This window comes from Phascolarctos cinereus, unplaced genomic scaffold (genome assembly GCF_003287225.1).
Source record: "Phascolarctos cinereus isolate Bilbo 61053 unplaced genomic scaffold, phaCin_HiC Scaffold_9;HRSCAF=440, whole genome shotgun sequence".
Lineage (NCBI taxonomy): Eukaryota > Metazoa > Chordata > Mammalia > Diprotodontia > Phascolarctidae > Phascolarctos > Phascolarctos cinereus.
In genome coordinates this window covers 114,791,673-114,808,762 of record NW_027556402.1, presented here as the reverse complement: position 1 = coordinate 114,808,762, position 17,090 = coordinate 114,791,673, and the positions used below count along the sequence as shown (strand labels likewise).

The 17,090-nt window shown below is 38.0% G+C and overlaps 1 protein-coding gene across 1 annotated transcript in view; it reads right to left on the bottom strand.

Annotated features, from left to right (window-relative positions):
* The window catches only part of INPP4B (inositol polyphosphate-4-phosphatase type II B), a 917,092-nt gene that overhangs the window by 508,189 nt on the left and 391,813 nt on the right, over positions 1 to 17,090 (bottom strand). The window contains 1 exon segment of the mRNA XM_078148459.1: positions 3,723 to 3,807. The gene's annotated coding sequence lies outside the window, so the exon portion shown is untranslated.

The window sequence follows — 17,090 nt, the reverse complement described above, 5'->3', positions numbered from 1 at the left end:
ATCTTGGAATATTTTTTTTTACTGGCTTCTTTCCGGGACTGTTTCTTCTGTTCTATCTGGTAACCCTTATTCTTCTCTAATAAGTCAGATCATACTTTTTACTTTTTTTTTTCTCCTTAGGGAGATACTTAGGTGGTAAAGTGGCTAGAGTATTGGACTTGGAGCCAGGGAGACCCAGGTTCAAATTTGGTCTCAAAACTAGCCAGGTGACCTTAGGCAAATAATTTAACCTCTACCTCTGTTTCTTCATCTGTCAAATGGAGATAATAATAGCACCTGCCTCCCATAGTTGTTGTGAGGCTTAAATGAGATAATTTTTGTAAAGTGCTTCATAAATCTTAAAGCATTACATAAATGACAGCTATTATTACCCTCTATCATAGAGCTAAACTTGCATTTATAATACACATAAGTAAAGCAGTACAAAACTGCACTCAAGCAACAGACTTCTTGAAAATTAGAATGAATCAGAGAGAAATTAATAACTTGATGAGAAAAATAACAATTATTAAAAACAAGGCCAAAAGAATGAAAAAATATAGGATAACAAAGTATCTATAAGACAACTGACCAATAAAACAGATAAAGGAGAGAGAATTTAAGAATGAATGGACTACTTAAAAGCTATGCCCATTCATAATTAGTAACTGACTCAGGGCAGCTAGATGGCGCAGTTGATACAGTACCTGGCCCAAAGTCAGGAAGATTCATCTTCATAACTTTAAATCCAGCCTCTGACACTTAATTAGCTGTGTGACCATGAGCAAGTCCCTTAACCCTGTTTTCCTCAGTTTCCTCATCTGTAAAATAAACTGGAGAAGGAAATGGCAAACCACTCCAGTATCTTTGCCAAGCAAACCCCAAATGCGGTCACGAAGGATCTGACATGACTTAAATGAATAAATGACAACTGACTCAAACAGGAAGATAACACAGCATGTAACCAACAGCTTATTAGGCTAGTTCTTCTATAGCCTTACGTCTTACTCTCAAATGTCCACTTAACTCCCTTGTGTCTTACTCTATCAACAACCAGAACAAATTAACCTATTTTCCAGACTTCTTGAAAACCTGCTTTTAAACCTTTGTGGCAACTTCACTCCCCTAATCCTGTCTGCTATACTGCTAGATGTTAGTAATTAACATTGATTTATAAGAGGTATATAACATATATATTATAATATATTATAATAAATTATAAGAGGTATATAATATAATATATATATATATTATACTTGTAATATATTATAATAAATTATACGAGGTATATAATCCTCAACAAATCCTACTGGTATCCATCCCTCACACCCTTAAGCAATATTCTTAAACTTAGTCTTTGATTTTTTTTATCCTATCTTTTTCATTCACTTGTTCTGGTTTGGACGCTTAAGAATTGTTCCCAATACGGAGGAAACCTAACATGATTCCAAGGCTACCCTGGCATCTTAGAGAGAAGCTCAGGGGGTCTCTAATCCTGTTAGACTCTGGCACACAAAAATGCACATATAAAGCCCCCACATAAGTCATAAGACCACAGTAGGCTTCAGAATCTGGTCTAGAGAAGAAGCACCATATCATGGAAAGATCATTAGATCAAAATTCAGGATACTTGAGCTCTATTTTTACAGGGCAAATAACCAGCAATGTGATATTTGTGAGGATCGGGTAGAGAAACCAGGGATGTTCAGAACATGATGGCTGTCTTCAAACCTTTGAAGGGTTATCCCATGGCAGAGGTATTGGGCTGGCTCTGCTTTGGCCCAGAAGGGCTGAGGTAGGAACAGTGAGTCAGAATTGCAGAGGCAAATTTAAGCTTAATACAAAGGCAAAACAACTCAACAGTTTAAGCAATTTCAAAGTGCATCTAGGTAAGGCTGTCTAGGAATTCAGTGGCTTTCCACTTTTTTAAGGAAATGTCAGATGAACTTGTCAGACACTGTGTTGCTTTTTCAAGTATCACTTGGGTTAGATGGCCTCTGAGGACCTTTCCAATTCTGAGATTCTGTGATGTGATTTTGGTGAAATAATCTGAGCCTCACTTTCCTCATTTGTAAGATAAGGAATGGGACTACATTATCTTTCAGGTCACTTCTACTCTCAACAATCCATGACTCATTGGAAAAGTAATTATTTGCCTTATTTTCTGACTTCTCTAAAGTCATGAGAAATATTGGACTACCAATATGGGCAAGGATTTCAAGGCAGGGTGGAGTATAGAATCATTTATATCAGACTTGATGTAACCAGTACTTTTTACACAACCTTTCCCTTTGGCAGGCTAACTTAAGAAAAAGAACTCCATTATTGCTAATTCTATTGAAAATGCACTTTAATTCTAACTTACGCTGGTTTTCATGTGCAAAGGAGAGTGGCAAACTGATGAAATAAATCATATAATTCATAATCCCCTCCCCCAATCTTCCACCAGAAGCATCTAAACAATTGAGGCAAAAGTAGACTTTTTTCCCTTTTTGTTTTGAGTGGTTCAGAGAGGTGCCTTAATTTAGTACTTCACTTCATTAGTATAAACAAAGTCCAAATAAAACAGAAAGAAGAGTGGATTTAATAATAAATGCCTATGTGATATGATTTTAAGAGCCTAGAAAGTTGTAATTTCTCTGTCCTTTTCCATTTCACCTCACTGAAATCCACTATAAAATCTTTTTTAATCTAAGCAGTTACAATTAAAGGTTAAAAAAAAATCTAGAGTTTAATCACTTTATATATGCCCTTTATGAACAATGTGACCATCTTTTGGAAAGATTGCATTTTAATCTGTCATTGGTCAATTATTCCTTAGCATGACTGAAGAATATGATGGGGATGAGATGGAAGGAAACCAGAATGTGCGAAGAGTACTGGGAAGAACATCAAGGGAGCAAAAGGCCCCAGAACATGAAGACTGGAATCCACAAAGGGAGGAGACAGATACCTTGAAACACCAACATCTCACCCATATATATGTATATGTACGTGTATGCATGTATGTGTGTATGTACACACACACGTATGCATGTATATGTATGTGTGTCTGTATATATGTGTATATATGTTCCTATTTTAACTCATTATACTTGCTAATTAGTTCTGTTTGGGCTATATACAGTCCCCAGGATGAAGTACACTAGACACATGGTGGTCCACCTATCCAATTCTACCCTCACTACCTCCATCCTTGTTCACATGAAGACAAAGCCAAAGTGTTGGCACAGGTATATAAAGGATTAGGAAAGTCATAAGCTTGAAGAGAGGTGATACTGGGAATTCATTCTATGTGACCATCACCTTCCCATGTTTGGGTCATTATTTGTTTCCTTCATGCCTTACGAAAGGGTTGGATTTGTGTGTGAGCCTTCTGAATGTGACACCTTTTAAATTTGTTACTGGCCAGGGAAAAGCCCCGGTTTCCTTGCCCCTGGTTTTTGCTATATAGCTATCCCCAAATAAGTCATGTCAGTAAACCCGGGATTGATAAAAGGCACTATAATATAACGATTTTGTGATACAGCTTTATGTGCCCACGCCGCCATGCACATAATTTTCGTTCAGTTACAGAAAAGTCAACAAGTGCTACCTAGCAACAATTCTAATGTCTCCTTCTAGACACAATAAATGCCCATTACAATGGAAGCACCTACTGGAAGCGTTATTTTATTCCCTCTTATATTAAGATGTAAACATAACTTGAGGAATAAAATGAAAAGACATTAGCCCTTACTTACTGAGAATTACAGATGCATTGGCTTTCTTCTTGTATTCCCCAGTACGATACTGCTCTAGGATGATTATTTCACTGGTTTCAGAGTCCTACAAAGAGCAAGACAACAATCTGTTAGAAATGGATACTAACTGGTATGCCTTCCCCTAAAATGTTCCCCTAACATCATTGGTATACTTACAGTGCACATCCTTAGAAAAGCAAAGAAATAAATATACGTTTCATTTTTGGCTTTGTTTCCTAGTATGTACTGTATGTATTCTAAGCATATACCAGGTGCTTAATAAAAATCATTGCTGATTGAGTGACTGACATGACAATCCTAAATTGAATGGGATTGGGGAACTGTATAATTATGATTTCAGATAATTTGGTTACAGCTTACTGACCTATCCCACAGAAAATTCACTATCAGCCAAGTGGCACACACTTGTAATCCAAGTTACAAAGAAGGCTGATGCTGACAGATCTCTTCAATTTAGAAGTTCTAAGCAGCAGTAAGCTATATCTATCAGGTATCCATGTTAAGTTTAGCATCAATATGGTGAGTCTTCACAAGCCAGGGATCAATAGGTTACCTAAGGAGGGGAAAAGGAGGAGGAAGGGAAAGAGAAAGAGGAAGGGAAAAGGGAAAGAGAAAGGGAAAGTGGAGAAGGGAAAAGTGAATGAGAAAGGGAAAGGGAAGGGGGAGAGGCAGAGAAGAAGGAAAGGGAAGAGTAAGGGAATGAGAAGGGGAAAGGGAAGGAGAAGGGAATTCACTATTAAATCACCACAACAAAAATACTACCTGATCTTACTTTCCTATTTCTTTATGAGAAAAGATAGTCCAAAAATATAAACTGCTATATTAATTAATAGCAAGTTTAAAGTTGCCATATTTGTAGAAGGAATATTACTTAAATGTAAGAATTAAAGACTTGGATGTTCAATAAATTAGGGAGGCAGACCAGTGCAATGGACAGATAGATCACTAGATCTGGAGTTAGAGAAATAGAATTAAAAGCTCCAGGCTTTTCCAATCACTGTGTGACCTCTGGCAAGCCTCTGAGTTGGTTTCCTTATCTGTAAAATGTTGGAGAATGGGCCAAATGACCTTTTAAATCCCTCCCAGCTCTAAATCTATGACCCTAATGCATTTTGTCCCTCTATTTGGATGATTCCATCTATAGGAGCATGCCCTGTTTAATATAATTAATTGGTTTGACAAAACATGATGTTAGGTGAAATGATGTTACAGCTGTCAGGTAGCTCCCTAGGAGCAAGGTTATAAATGGTCAGTTGGCTGCCCAATGTCACAGCAGTTCCTTGCTTTACTGAGGATGGAGCATACTCTGCTTGTGTTGGCATGTTATTGTGAAATTACATTAATAGAGGCAATATTATAATAGCTGTATTTTGTTTTAACCTCGTTTTCACATTTTGTTTTATGTTCATTCTTATAAATTAATTCAAATCACCTTGGAAATAGTTTGAATGTAAATTATACATGTCAGCCTTTATACATATATAGAAATAAAAACATGTAAATATATACATTATATATGTGCATGTAGTATACGTATATATGTGTGTGTATGCACACAATATGCACAAAACCACACAGCTAGACTTGTGATTTCATTGTTATAGGGGATTACTCCCTTAACAAAGCAAATTAGCACCTGCCAGGGTCACTGAGAGATGAAGTGATTTTCCCAAGTCACACAGCATTTGTCACAGGCAGGACCTAATTCAAGGATTTCATGACTGACTCTCTTTCTCTCTCTCTTAGACATAGATCTATATATTGTATATATGTGTGTGATATACACTAATCTTTAAGATTAAGTCATAGTCAATACATGAATCAATTGCTTTCAGCAATTAACACTCATCATATATTGAGGTTTAAACCAGCCAACGTAACAAATACCTCATATATGGGAGGGCCACTGCTTCCCGAGGTGGATGTAAGACAAGGATTTCATTCAACGGGGCTTTGCCATGAAGCCCTTGCCCAGATTACATGAATGAATTTCTTTCATCAATTAACACTAATCATTTATTGAAGTTTAAACTAGGCAAGCTTTTTTTTGTTGTTTTTTTAAAAATCTTAATATGAGTCACCACTCTCTGAGATAAGTACGGGATAAAGGTATTTGATGTTCTCTGGGTTTTGCCATGAAGTCCTTGCTCAGCTTGAGAGGTTTTCCCTGTTACCAAGTCTCTTTACCCCTTCTCAGCAAGTGCCATTTAGCAGAAACCCCATTAGTGAAGGTGCATCTCAAACATCAGCATGCCTGGGAGTCAGAGTCAACACCAGGCCCTCTCTTGACATCTGCAAACGCATTTAGACTGCAATATAACCAGGGTGTTTACTTGTCACAAATAGAAAATCTAGTCATGAATTTTCTACAGTGAGTGATCCAAGGGTCTTTAAAACATTAGGAGTTGTTGAAACATGATTCTGAATCAAAACAATCCATGTGGCATGGTTGTCATCCTACATATGCTCTTCTCTCAGCATCTCAGCTGCCCCAGTTGATGTCTATTAAGGGCGGAGGTTGGCAGGCAGGAGGAGAGAGGGGGGGAGCTTGGATCTCTGAATAAATCTGGAATAGAAGCCGAGCTCTTCTCCAGACTGTCATGTTTCTTCTTCTCATATCTCCAGGTAACAAACTGCAAGCTTGTGACCCAGTTCTTCGTGAACTGCTGTCACTTTCTGTAACATCCCAAAACTATAGTCAGGGCTCCATTGGTTGGTTCCAAGCACCGGGGAACTGAACTAACTAACCTTTGTGGGCTGGGGCAGGGTGTTGCTGTTTGTTGTTACGCTAAGTTGCTGTGAGCTGTTTTTAGCACTCCCTAGCAGAGGCCATAAGCCCTTCTTGGTCCTCCTTGATCCTTTTTACTGTAGCCAAATGATCTTTTTGACCTCTGGATTTTTTTAGACTCTTACAAGGAAAAGGAAAGGAGACAGTAGATATGGCCCTGGGGCTAACTATACCCTCAGACAGGAGAGCCTGCCAATCTTTTTGCTCCATTAGCTTCTCTAGGATTCCCTGGAATCCCTAAACAGATTTGCAATCCTGGAGTCACAGGGCTTCTATTATACCTGTGCCTCATTCTTCAGGGAAATAGGCAAGAGGTAGAGTAGAAAGAGCACTGGACCTGGTATCAGCAGACCTGGGTTCAAATGCTGGCCCAACTTCCTTAGCTATGTAACTGCCTTACCTATAATATGAGACTGTTGGACCTCTAGGGCCTTTCCTGCCTTACATCTGTGATCCTAACCAACTAGAATACTACAATGCAGATTCACAGACCAACCATTTCCTCAAATATATGGTAAATATCAGAATTCTTTCCCAGTTATCAAGAGTGGACTCATAGATGTTTTACAGAGAATTCTTTTTATTTATTTATTTGTCTGTTTGTTTATTTGTTTATTTTTAGCAATTGGGGTTAAGTGACTTGCCCAGGGTCACACAGCTAGTAAGTGTCAAGTGTTTGGTCTGTGGTCACATTTGAACTCAGGTCCTCCTGACTTCAGGGCCGGTGCTCTATCCACTGTGCCACCTAGCTGCCCCCAAGAGAATTCTTTTATGGAAGAAGGGATGATAGCACATTCTCTAAAAGCCTTCCCATCTCTTCCAAATAGAACACTTTGAGCTTCCAACCACATGAACTGGATGAGTGCTGGACAAGACCCAAGTCTTTTCAGAGGAAAATACTGGTTCTACCTGCAGACAGCCTGACAGCTCACATCCAAAGGGAAGTTAAGAGATTGACTTATTATCTGGGCAGGATCACAAGCTGGCTTAGCCTTTGCTCTCCCCCCAGATGTAATCTAAAGCAAACAGTTCTGACTTTAGCCCAAAACATGGAGAATAGGCATTCTAGACCCTATTGGAGAATCTGGTCATAAATCTTTTCTCATTCAGGCTCCCTGCAGACATCAGAAACTCCATCAGGGCAATCCAATGGACCTCTTAACTAGCCCGTCTTATATACCAGTTTCTAAGGTTCATCCCTACATCGTTAGAATGTCAGAAAACTATAAGCCCAGATTCTATAGCCTGTCCTTTTTGAAGGAATGCCCCCATTGATTTATGATTTAATGTTATGTTTTCATGTTATAGAGGGTCAAGACAAGATAACATTACAGAACCTCACTATAATAACCATCTATATGAATAGTCTATTTGTTTCTTTGAGAAAAAAAGTAGCAGCTGAGGCAATTGTTCATCATGTTACCCAATATTTCTTATATAAGGATCCAGTTCAGTTCCAGAAATATTTATTAACTATCTGTCATTCAAAGATGATAAGATTCAAAGACAAAAATGAAATAATTCCCACCCACAAGAAGCTTACATTCTATGAGTAGGAGAGAGAGGGAATGGTAAACAAGTATGTGTGTGTGTGTGTGTGTGTGTGTGTGTGTGTGTGTGTGTGTGCGCGCGCGCGCACGCAAAGAGAGAAGAAGGGGGGGAGGGGAGGGGAGGGAGAAGAGAAGATGAATAAAAGCATTAACAACTGGAGAGATCAAAAAAAGCCAATTGGAAGGTGGCACCTGAGCTAAGTTTTTAAAGATGTTCTGAAATATTGGTCACAGGAGGGAGTGAAGAAGAAGAACATTCTCCCTTTTTTGGGGGGGGATAATATTTTATTTTTTCTTAATTATATGTAAAAAAACAATTTTAACTTTTTTTAAAAATTCTGTGTTCCAAATTATCTTCCTCCCTCCTTCTCCTCCTCTGAGATGATAAGTAATTTGATATAGTAATCATATGCAATCATGCAAAACATTTCCATATCAGTCATGTTGTAAAAGAAAACACAGACCAAAAAAAAAAAATCATGAAAAAATAAAGTAAAAAATAGTATGCTTCCATCTGCATTCAGACTCCATCAGTTCTTTCTCTGGAAGTGGATAGCATTTTTTATTATGAGTCCTTTTGAATTGTCTTGAATTATTGTGTTTCTGAGAATAGTTAAGTCATTCACAGTTGATCATCATGAAATATTGTTGTTACCATGTACCATATTCTGCTGGTTCTGCTCATTTTACTTTGTAACAGTTCATATAAGTCTTTCAAGGTTTTTCTGAATTCATCCAGAAGAACATTCTCCACATTAAGGCAACTCTCATTCAAAGGCATAAAGGCAAGACATGCCATATATAAAAAAACCCACTAAGAATCATTAAAAATAAGCACAGATTATATATATATGTATATATATATATATGTGTGTGTGTGTGTGTGTGTGTGTGTGTATATATGTGTGTGTATACATATATATACATATATTATATATATATACATATATTATATATATATATATATGTAATCAAATGCTTAACAAAGGTACATTTTTCAAAACAAGAAAAAAATCAAAAACAGGTAGCAAAGAATAGGAAAGTCTAAAGATGTATGGCACACAGCACCCCATCTCCTGACTCTGGGGATTTTCCCATGCCTGGAGCTCTAACTCTCTCTCAGCTTCCCTGGCTTCCTTCAGGTCTCAAATTAAGTCTCACCTTCTTCAAGGAACCTTTCCTTGTCCTTCTTAATCTTAAGCCTTCCCTATCTCCAATTTATCATATATGTATGTGTGTGTGTGTGTGTGTGTGTATGTTTGTGTGTACACACACACATACAGATATCCTCCATAGAAATACATATATATGCATATATGTATGTGTGCACACATGTGTTTGTATGTTACACACACACACACACACACACATATATAAATAATTTCCACATAGTTATTCTGTGTTGTCTCCTCTATTAAATAGCGAGCTCCTGGAAAGCACAGACTATTCTTTGCCTTTCTTGGCTGACTTTGCTTTTTTTTTTTTACCACCCAATACTTAACACAGTGCCTAACACATAGTAGGCACTTAATAAACACGTGTTGACTTGACCAGATGTGGCAGGCTAAATGTAAAGTAACAATAGAGCTTTTCATTATGGCTTTGGAGAAATATCTTTCAAAACAGACTAAAGACAATAAAAGAAGACCATTTAAATATATAAAAGAGCAGAATCCAGAAAGAGAATTAATGAAAGTCCTAACAGATGGTTCAGCAAAGGGAGGACTTAGGAATGAAAAGGAGAAGGCCACCAAACTCAAGTAATTCTCAGAATCATCCTTAGTAATATCCCCACTTCAAGACAATTTCTTGAAATGAATAGGTTGGATTTGTTCAATCAAATGATTCAGTCAAATAATGGTCATTACTTAGGATATGCCAAACTACATTGCAAAAAAAAAAATAATAATTAAAAAAAAATGACAGGGACAGAATGAAATCTACCCAGGAGTCTTGAAAGAATTCAAGGATGAAATGAGAGAACTGTTGTCCCAAATGTTTAACCTGATTTTGAGGATGGCCACCATGCCAGCCACCTGGCAAACTGCAATGTGACCTCTAGACAGACAAGATGCTCCAAAAAGAATTGAAGTTAATTGAGATCAATGAGGCTGGCCTCCTTTCCAAGTAAATTTGTAAAAACTATAATACAGGATCAGCCCACTGAACAATGAAACAAAAATAATAGTAAGAGTATGATTTCTCCAAAGGGAAACCAGGTTTGACTAATTTACTAATTTTTTATAGGGTTGAATAAACAATTCTGTCAGACTCCTCAAGCAGCGTGGAATCTAGGAGATTCCAGAAAGTTGCATAGCTGGGTAATCCAAGGATGGGCATTTGAAGATAGGAGTACAGGAAGTAGATACAAGATCAGTCAATCAGTCTGAGGGGGAAAGGAGTCAGGAGACAAGAGGAGGGCAAAGAAAAGTCCAAGGACCATAATGCCAATCTAGGCAGGGGCTGAGTGAAAGGGAAAGCAGATAGTCATAGGAAAATCCAACGTGAAGTACTGGTTGCCCTTTCTCCTTGTATTAAGATCCCTAAATAGGCACTATACCTGGAACTTTTGGACTCAAAAGGGCAAGCGTTGTAAGATGAGATGGCAAAAGACAGAAGCCCAGACACTAGATGACCAAGTTACTAAAGCACTAATAAGACTGAGTGCCATCTGGTTTGAACCAGAGTAGCCAAGGCATGATGGAGGTAGGTGTTGATGTCAAAACATGGCCACAGGATTAAAATTCTGAAGCTGGAAGATACCTCAGAAGCCATCTGGTCTCACTCTCTCATTGCGCAAATAAGCAAAATGAGTCCTAAAGAAATTAAGTGCCTTGTCCCAGGTCATACAGATAGTAAACATCTGAGGTGGGCCTGGAACCCAGGTCCTCTGGAGTCAGTATTTTTTTCATTTTACCAAGGTAGCATCAGTCTTTTATTTATCAGTGATTTTTTCCAATAAAGTACTATTCTAGTGCCTAATAAAGGCACTGGATTGATGCTGCTTTCCCAATGTCTATGCCAGGGCCTTAATAGTTCTAGCAAATTTCATCTAGGCCTTGAAGACTAAGATGGGCTTAGCAAGAAACTAAGAGCACAGTTTCTGAAGTCAGTGGACCTGGGTTGCAATCCCTCTTCTGATGGCTTCCTCCCTGTATGGATTTGGGCAAATCACTGAACTTCCAAAGGCTTTGTTTTTCTCATCTGAAAAATAAGGGTGTTGGACAAGATGTCCCCTGAGGTCCCTTTCACCTCTTGATTTATGATCCAGTGAATGTCAGAAGACCGAATTAGCTCAGTTAAGAGAGGTTCATCAGCAACATTTTGTCTGATACTTGGTGAACTTCTTGGCCACAACTCATGAAACCAGAGAGAGGGGTTGTTGTAATCTGTGTTGTTGGTGGGAATATCCAAATCCACGAATTTATTAAAAAATTGATATGTTATTCAGCGAAATGCCCAAAGTGTGACAGAGAATTCAAAATGGCTGCACCTATGTGTCCATATGCGTTTCAGAGGTATTTGAAATGGTCTGTCCAGATCAGTGACTGGAAGCTGATTCTCTTAATAATGGAATTTTGAAGGTCTTGCACAAGTCCCCTTCCTAAACAGGATTGTCTGAATGACTGCTTAGTTTCAAGGATGTCTGTCTCTTTTAGGAGAGTGTTTGCATCTAGAAAGAAGTGAAAATTTCAAATTCTGGACATTCAATCATTCAGGGCCACCAAAATACACTTGAGTGCTTACTTAGCAGAGACCTTGTGGAGGATAGGATTCCAAAAAGTTGGTTTTGTTTTTAAACCAGAAAATGGATACGTTTTTGAGTCTGACACTAGAGAAGATGTGAAAGTTCTTCAGAAAGGGACTTTGATCTTAGCCTTAAAAGCTGAAAAGCACAGAGCCCTCAGAATCAAGGCATTCTGCTCATTCTTCATCTCTCCAAGGGACCAAATTCTGGCTTTACTACCAATAGAGAAACCTCAGGCATCTAACTCTGTGACAGTGACTGCTGGTGGCACTTTAGTAGAGGAAAGGGAAAGAAGCAAATGGAGTGGTGGCATCACATGAAGTCTTCATTAATTAGTCACCATGCCTGAGATGCCCAGAGGAAGGGCATCATAAGCTCATTTCATAATAATTAACAGCTGACGTCTATATGGCGCTTTAAGGTTTGCAAAGCACTTCACATCCATTTTCTCATTTGAACTTTACCCATCTCTGTAGCTATATCTACTCTAAATATACTATTTCCGTTTCACAGATGAAGAAACTGAGGCTCAAATGAGTTGACTTTCCCACTGTCACACAACCAATAAGTGTCAGAGGATATTTGAAGTCAAGTCTCCCTCACTCCAAGTCTAGCACTCTTAACTACACCACACTTCTCAGGATCTGTCATCTGAGACTGTAGCATAACCCAAAAGGACCAATCACTAAGGGAGGCAGGACTCTACTTGTACCCCTGTACCTGCTGAAGTCAGAGAAACTGGGTTCAAATATCATTTCTGATGCTTACACTTTTCTGATGTGTAATATTGGGCAAGTCAGTTATTCACCCTGGATCTCAGTTTTCTTTTTTGAAAAAGAAGAGAACTGTCTTGGGTAGCCACTGAGACCCCTTCTAGCTCAGATATTGAGTCTTGGACACAGATTTGTCAGTTATCTTGGCTCAAACTGGATCACATTCTTTTGTGAACCTTTCTCACATCTGGGCTACAGATAAGTCTTAGAATCAGGAAAAGGAAGTTGAGTTGGATTGTCTGGCATTTAAGGAGAATGTGTAGCAGGAGAGATACTTCAGAGGCATAAGAGCCTTCTGAATGTTAAGTTGGCTAGAACAATTATTCTTTGTAACTTAGGGAACAGAACAGAGTTTTTACAAAATAAAGTTCATTTACATTGCAGTAAATGGTAACAATAAAGGACATAGTAGAGAAGGGAGGAAACTTAAGAAAGATTAAAAATAAGGAATAAAATTAAACAGGTATGAATGTACTATAGTCTATTGCCTCTCTGAAATGAACTCATTATAGGATAAGAGAACTAAATTACACATCATACTTTATTGGTGTCCTCTTCTGAAATTACTTATTCTGCATGAGTTGTAATCCTTACCTTCCTTACCCCCAGTAGAAAGTAAGCCTTCTGAGGGCGAGGATTCCTTTGTTTTAGTCCTTGTTTCTTCAGAGCCTAGCACTAAAACAAGTAGAAACAAGGCTGACTTTGGATTGAGAAAATCTTGGCTCAGTTCCTTAACATTTGTGTGAGCTTGGGTGATTTAGTTAGTCTGCTTGAGCCTCAGTTTCCTTGACAGTAAAATTAGAGGGAATAGACTAGATGGCTTTGGACAGTCCCTTACATCTCTGGTTATAAATCTATGAACCTGTGAAATGTTCATTGAATTGAATTAGGATTGAATTGAGCATACAACTGGAATAACACTGGTGCCCACATGTTATGATGGGCATGCTAACTGTTGCAGAGACAGTAAAAGTAAGAGAGTTGGCACAAAGCAAGTTCAAGGGGTTAATGTGTGCTGAGCAAAATGATGAGTCCATATTTTACCTACAGCTGGGCCTATGTGACAGGAAATACACATGTTAGGAAGGAGCTGACCAAAGCCAAAGGGTATAGATATTAATTTATCACCCTAGGAACTAGATTGGCCCCAGTAAAATGCTTTGTCAATGTGATTCTCTTAGGAAAAGGGAAATTAAATTCAATAAACATAAAACCAAATATAATAAGATGCTAAAATAAACTCGATTTGTACAGGCACAGCTTCACAGGAGGAATATCGGTTCAATATTTGTAAATTACTAAACGCATTTCTTTAAGCCATCTATTGCTATGAATAACTAAGGCTTGTTTAAAGAAACTCATTACAGGATTGCAGTAAGAAGAGCATTTTTAAGAGTATTTCATTCAGACTCCGTATCACTCATCATTAGACCTAATGGATAGACTACTGAGTTTGAGGTAGGTAAGATCTGGGTTCAAATGTCATCTTTGACATTTAATATCTGTGAGGTTACCTTCGGCAAGTTTTAGACAATTTTCTAAGACCTGTCTACTAAGTCATAAAGGACTGAAATCTACACTGGTGGTAGAGTTCCCACACAGGCTGAGTCAGAGATTTTTTGTATCTTCACATATTGTTCAATCTTACATTGATGGGCGTCAATCAATCAACAATTTCTTAAACACCTACTCTGCATCAGGCATCACGCCAAGTAGTGGGGGTGATAAGACAAAAATGAAATTGTCATTGGCTTCAAGGAAATTACATTCAGTTGAGGGAGATAGCACATATATCTATAAACACAGACAAAATATATACAGAATAAAGAGTAAATGTAAGGTAATTTGGGGATAAGCATTGGAAGCTGGGAGTAGCAAAGCTCTAATGTAGGAGGTGATATTAGAGCTGAGCTTGAAAAAAAAAAACAGCTAGAGATCTAAGTGGCCTAGGGAATAATTCTTAGGAATGGGAGGCAGACAGCTTGTGCAAAGACAGAGTGGAGATGCACTGTTGGTTGTGTAAGTATAATAAGAGAGCAGTTCAACTTCTTGATAAAAGCATTGTTGAATGTGCCTAAGTTTGGGGCTCCCCAAAGCTCGTAGGCCAGAGTGCCAGCACAGATCAGCGCATGAAGAAGAAAAAAAAATATTTCTCAGCCCCTCCAATTTCTTGAACACTAGATTTGAAAACTCTCAAGGAAAAAGACAGGATATTGACATTTTATTGTAAATGACTAATAGCATTTTTTAAGGAAGCTAGATCCTCCCAACATTTTTTTTTGGTGATTTATGAGTTTAGTGAAATAAAAATCTGCAAAATAAAAAAAAAATCTGGAGAAAAGTTATGAATTTTAAAGCTAACACTCTGAAAAACTGGTCGTTATAACTGAACAACAAACCCATCTCCATCCATGGTGATGATGGAAGTGACTCCTTTCACACAAAATTCAAGTATACTAAATTATGCTTGTTAAGCAAATGAGGGGAGAAAAAAGGTATACACTATTTTCCACTTAGGTCATAGAGGTTCTTAATCTCTTATTATTATTCATTCATTTCAGTCATGTCCAATTCTTCATGACCCCAATTGGGGTTTTCCTGGCAAAGATACTAGAGTGGTTTCCCCTTTCCTTCTTAGTCTGGGGTCCATGAATTTATTTTCTTAAGTAAATGATATCTGTATTTCAATATAATTGGCTTCCTTTAAATCTTCTGTATCTTATTTTATACACTTGAAAACATTATTTCAAGAAAGGGTCCATAGGTTTCACCAGACTCTCAAAGGGGTCTATGACATAATATGTTAATAACCACTGACTCAGGAGATGTAGGATGACCGACCAATTCAAAAAGGGCAAAATAAGTAGAAAGTATTGTCTGCCTTTTACTTTCTTTCTTTTTTAATTTTTAAAATTTTAAAATAATTTTCTTTATTTTTAATAATTAATTGATTTTATGTATTTATTTTTTGCCTTTTACATTCCATTTTTCTCTATGTGCAGAGATTCAACTTTCCAAGTCTCAGTAAGATGGCTCCTGTACACTACTATATTTACCAATCAGATATTTTATTTCTGCCCATCAAGATCTGAACAAATACTCTAGCATTCCGGAATCTCACAGTCGGCTGGGACCAGAGCTGCCATCTAATCCAGGCAATATCTGAAGAAGAAATCACCCCTATAACATATCTGATAACTGGTCAACCATGACTGTGTTTGAAGGTCCAAAATTATCATCACTAAAGCAAAGCTCTGACTATGTCACTGCCCAGCTCAAGAAGCTTCTGTAGCTCTCTGTTACCATTAGAGTAAAATAGAAACCTCACTTTGACATTTAAAACCTTTCAAAATCACTCTAACTTGTCTTTCTAGACTGATGTTATATCACTCTATGTTCCACCCAGTTTTGTCTACCTGCTATTCTCCAGAGGCTACCTCTCCAAACCTTTGCATAAGCTGTCTCTCATGTCTAGAATGTTTTCCCTCCTCATCTCTATCCTTTGGAAGGCCTAGCTCCCTTCAAGGCTTATTTAAAATGCTGCCTCTTAAAGACCTCCTTTTCAATCTCTCTCCCCCGCTCCTTCCCCACCACACACATACACACATCAGTTGTAGGTATTTACCAGCCACTCCCTGAAATTCCTTAGAATTTACCTTGTATGTATTATATATTTAATTGAATGTATGCATGTTCTCTAGCCAGGAAAATAGAAGCTTTTTAAAGGCAGGAATTATTTTGTTTTTATCTTTGAATACCCAGAGCCTAGCCCTGTGCCTGGCACATGGTCGACATTTAATAATTGTTGAATTGAACTGGACTCACTGCCTCCCAAGGCAATCCATTCCACATTGGAATAGCTTTCAGTGTTAGGAAATATTTCCTTATATCAAGACAAAAACCTGCCCCATTTGGCAATCCAATTGATAGCAGGCATTTTGGCTATGACTTCAGAGGGCACCACACATCCCTTCACTGTGATTGTGACCAATACCGTGTGAGAAATAAGCAATGCTCAGCCCCAGCTTTTGGAGCCTAATTGTAACTGTTAAAATCCCATAATGCCAGAGAGAAACCGGCAATGCAATATACTCAAGTGCAATTTATTTCAACATTCAGGAAAACTAATTTCCAGCCTAATATATTCCCATAACATTCTGGCCTACAGAAATTACCTGAAATAAACAATACGGAATCAAGGCTACATCTGTTAAAGATGAAAATACCAGACTTATCAGAGCAGAGATGTATACACCCCAAGGCATGAAAAGGACACCATAAATCCCTGGGATGTCTTACCTGAAGCACATCTTACACAAGGGCCACATTAGCTAAACATTGACCAAATAAACCTAAATCCAGGAAGGGTGAAACCCTGAGTCAACGCTGTCCAATGTTCCAGCAAGGTCACTTCCCAAATGCATTGGATTTATTTTCTCATCTGCTCCAATCTGCCCATTTCCATCCCAATATCATCTTATCTATGGC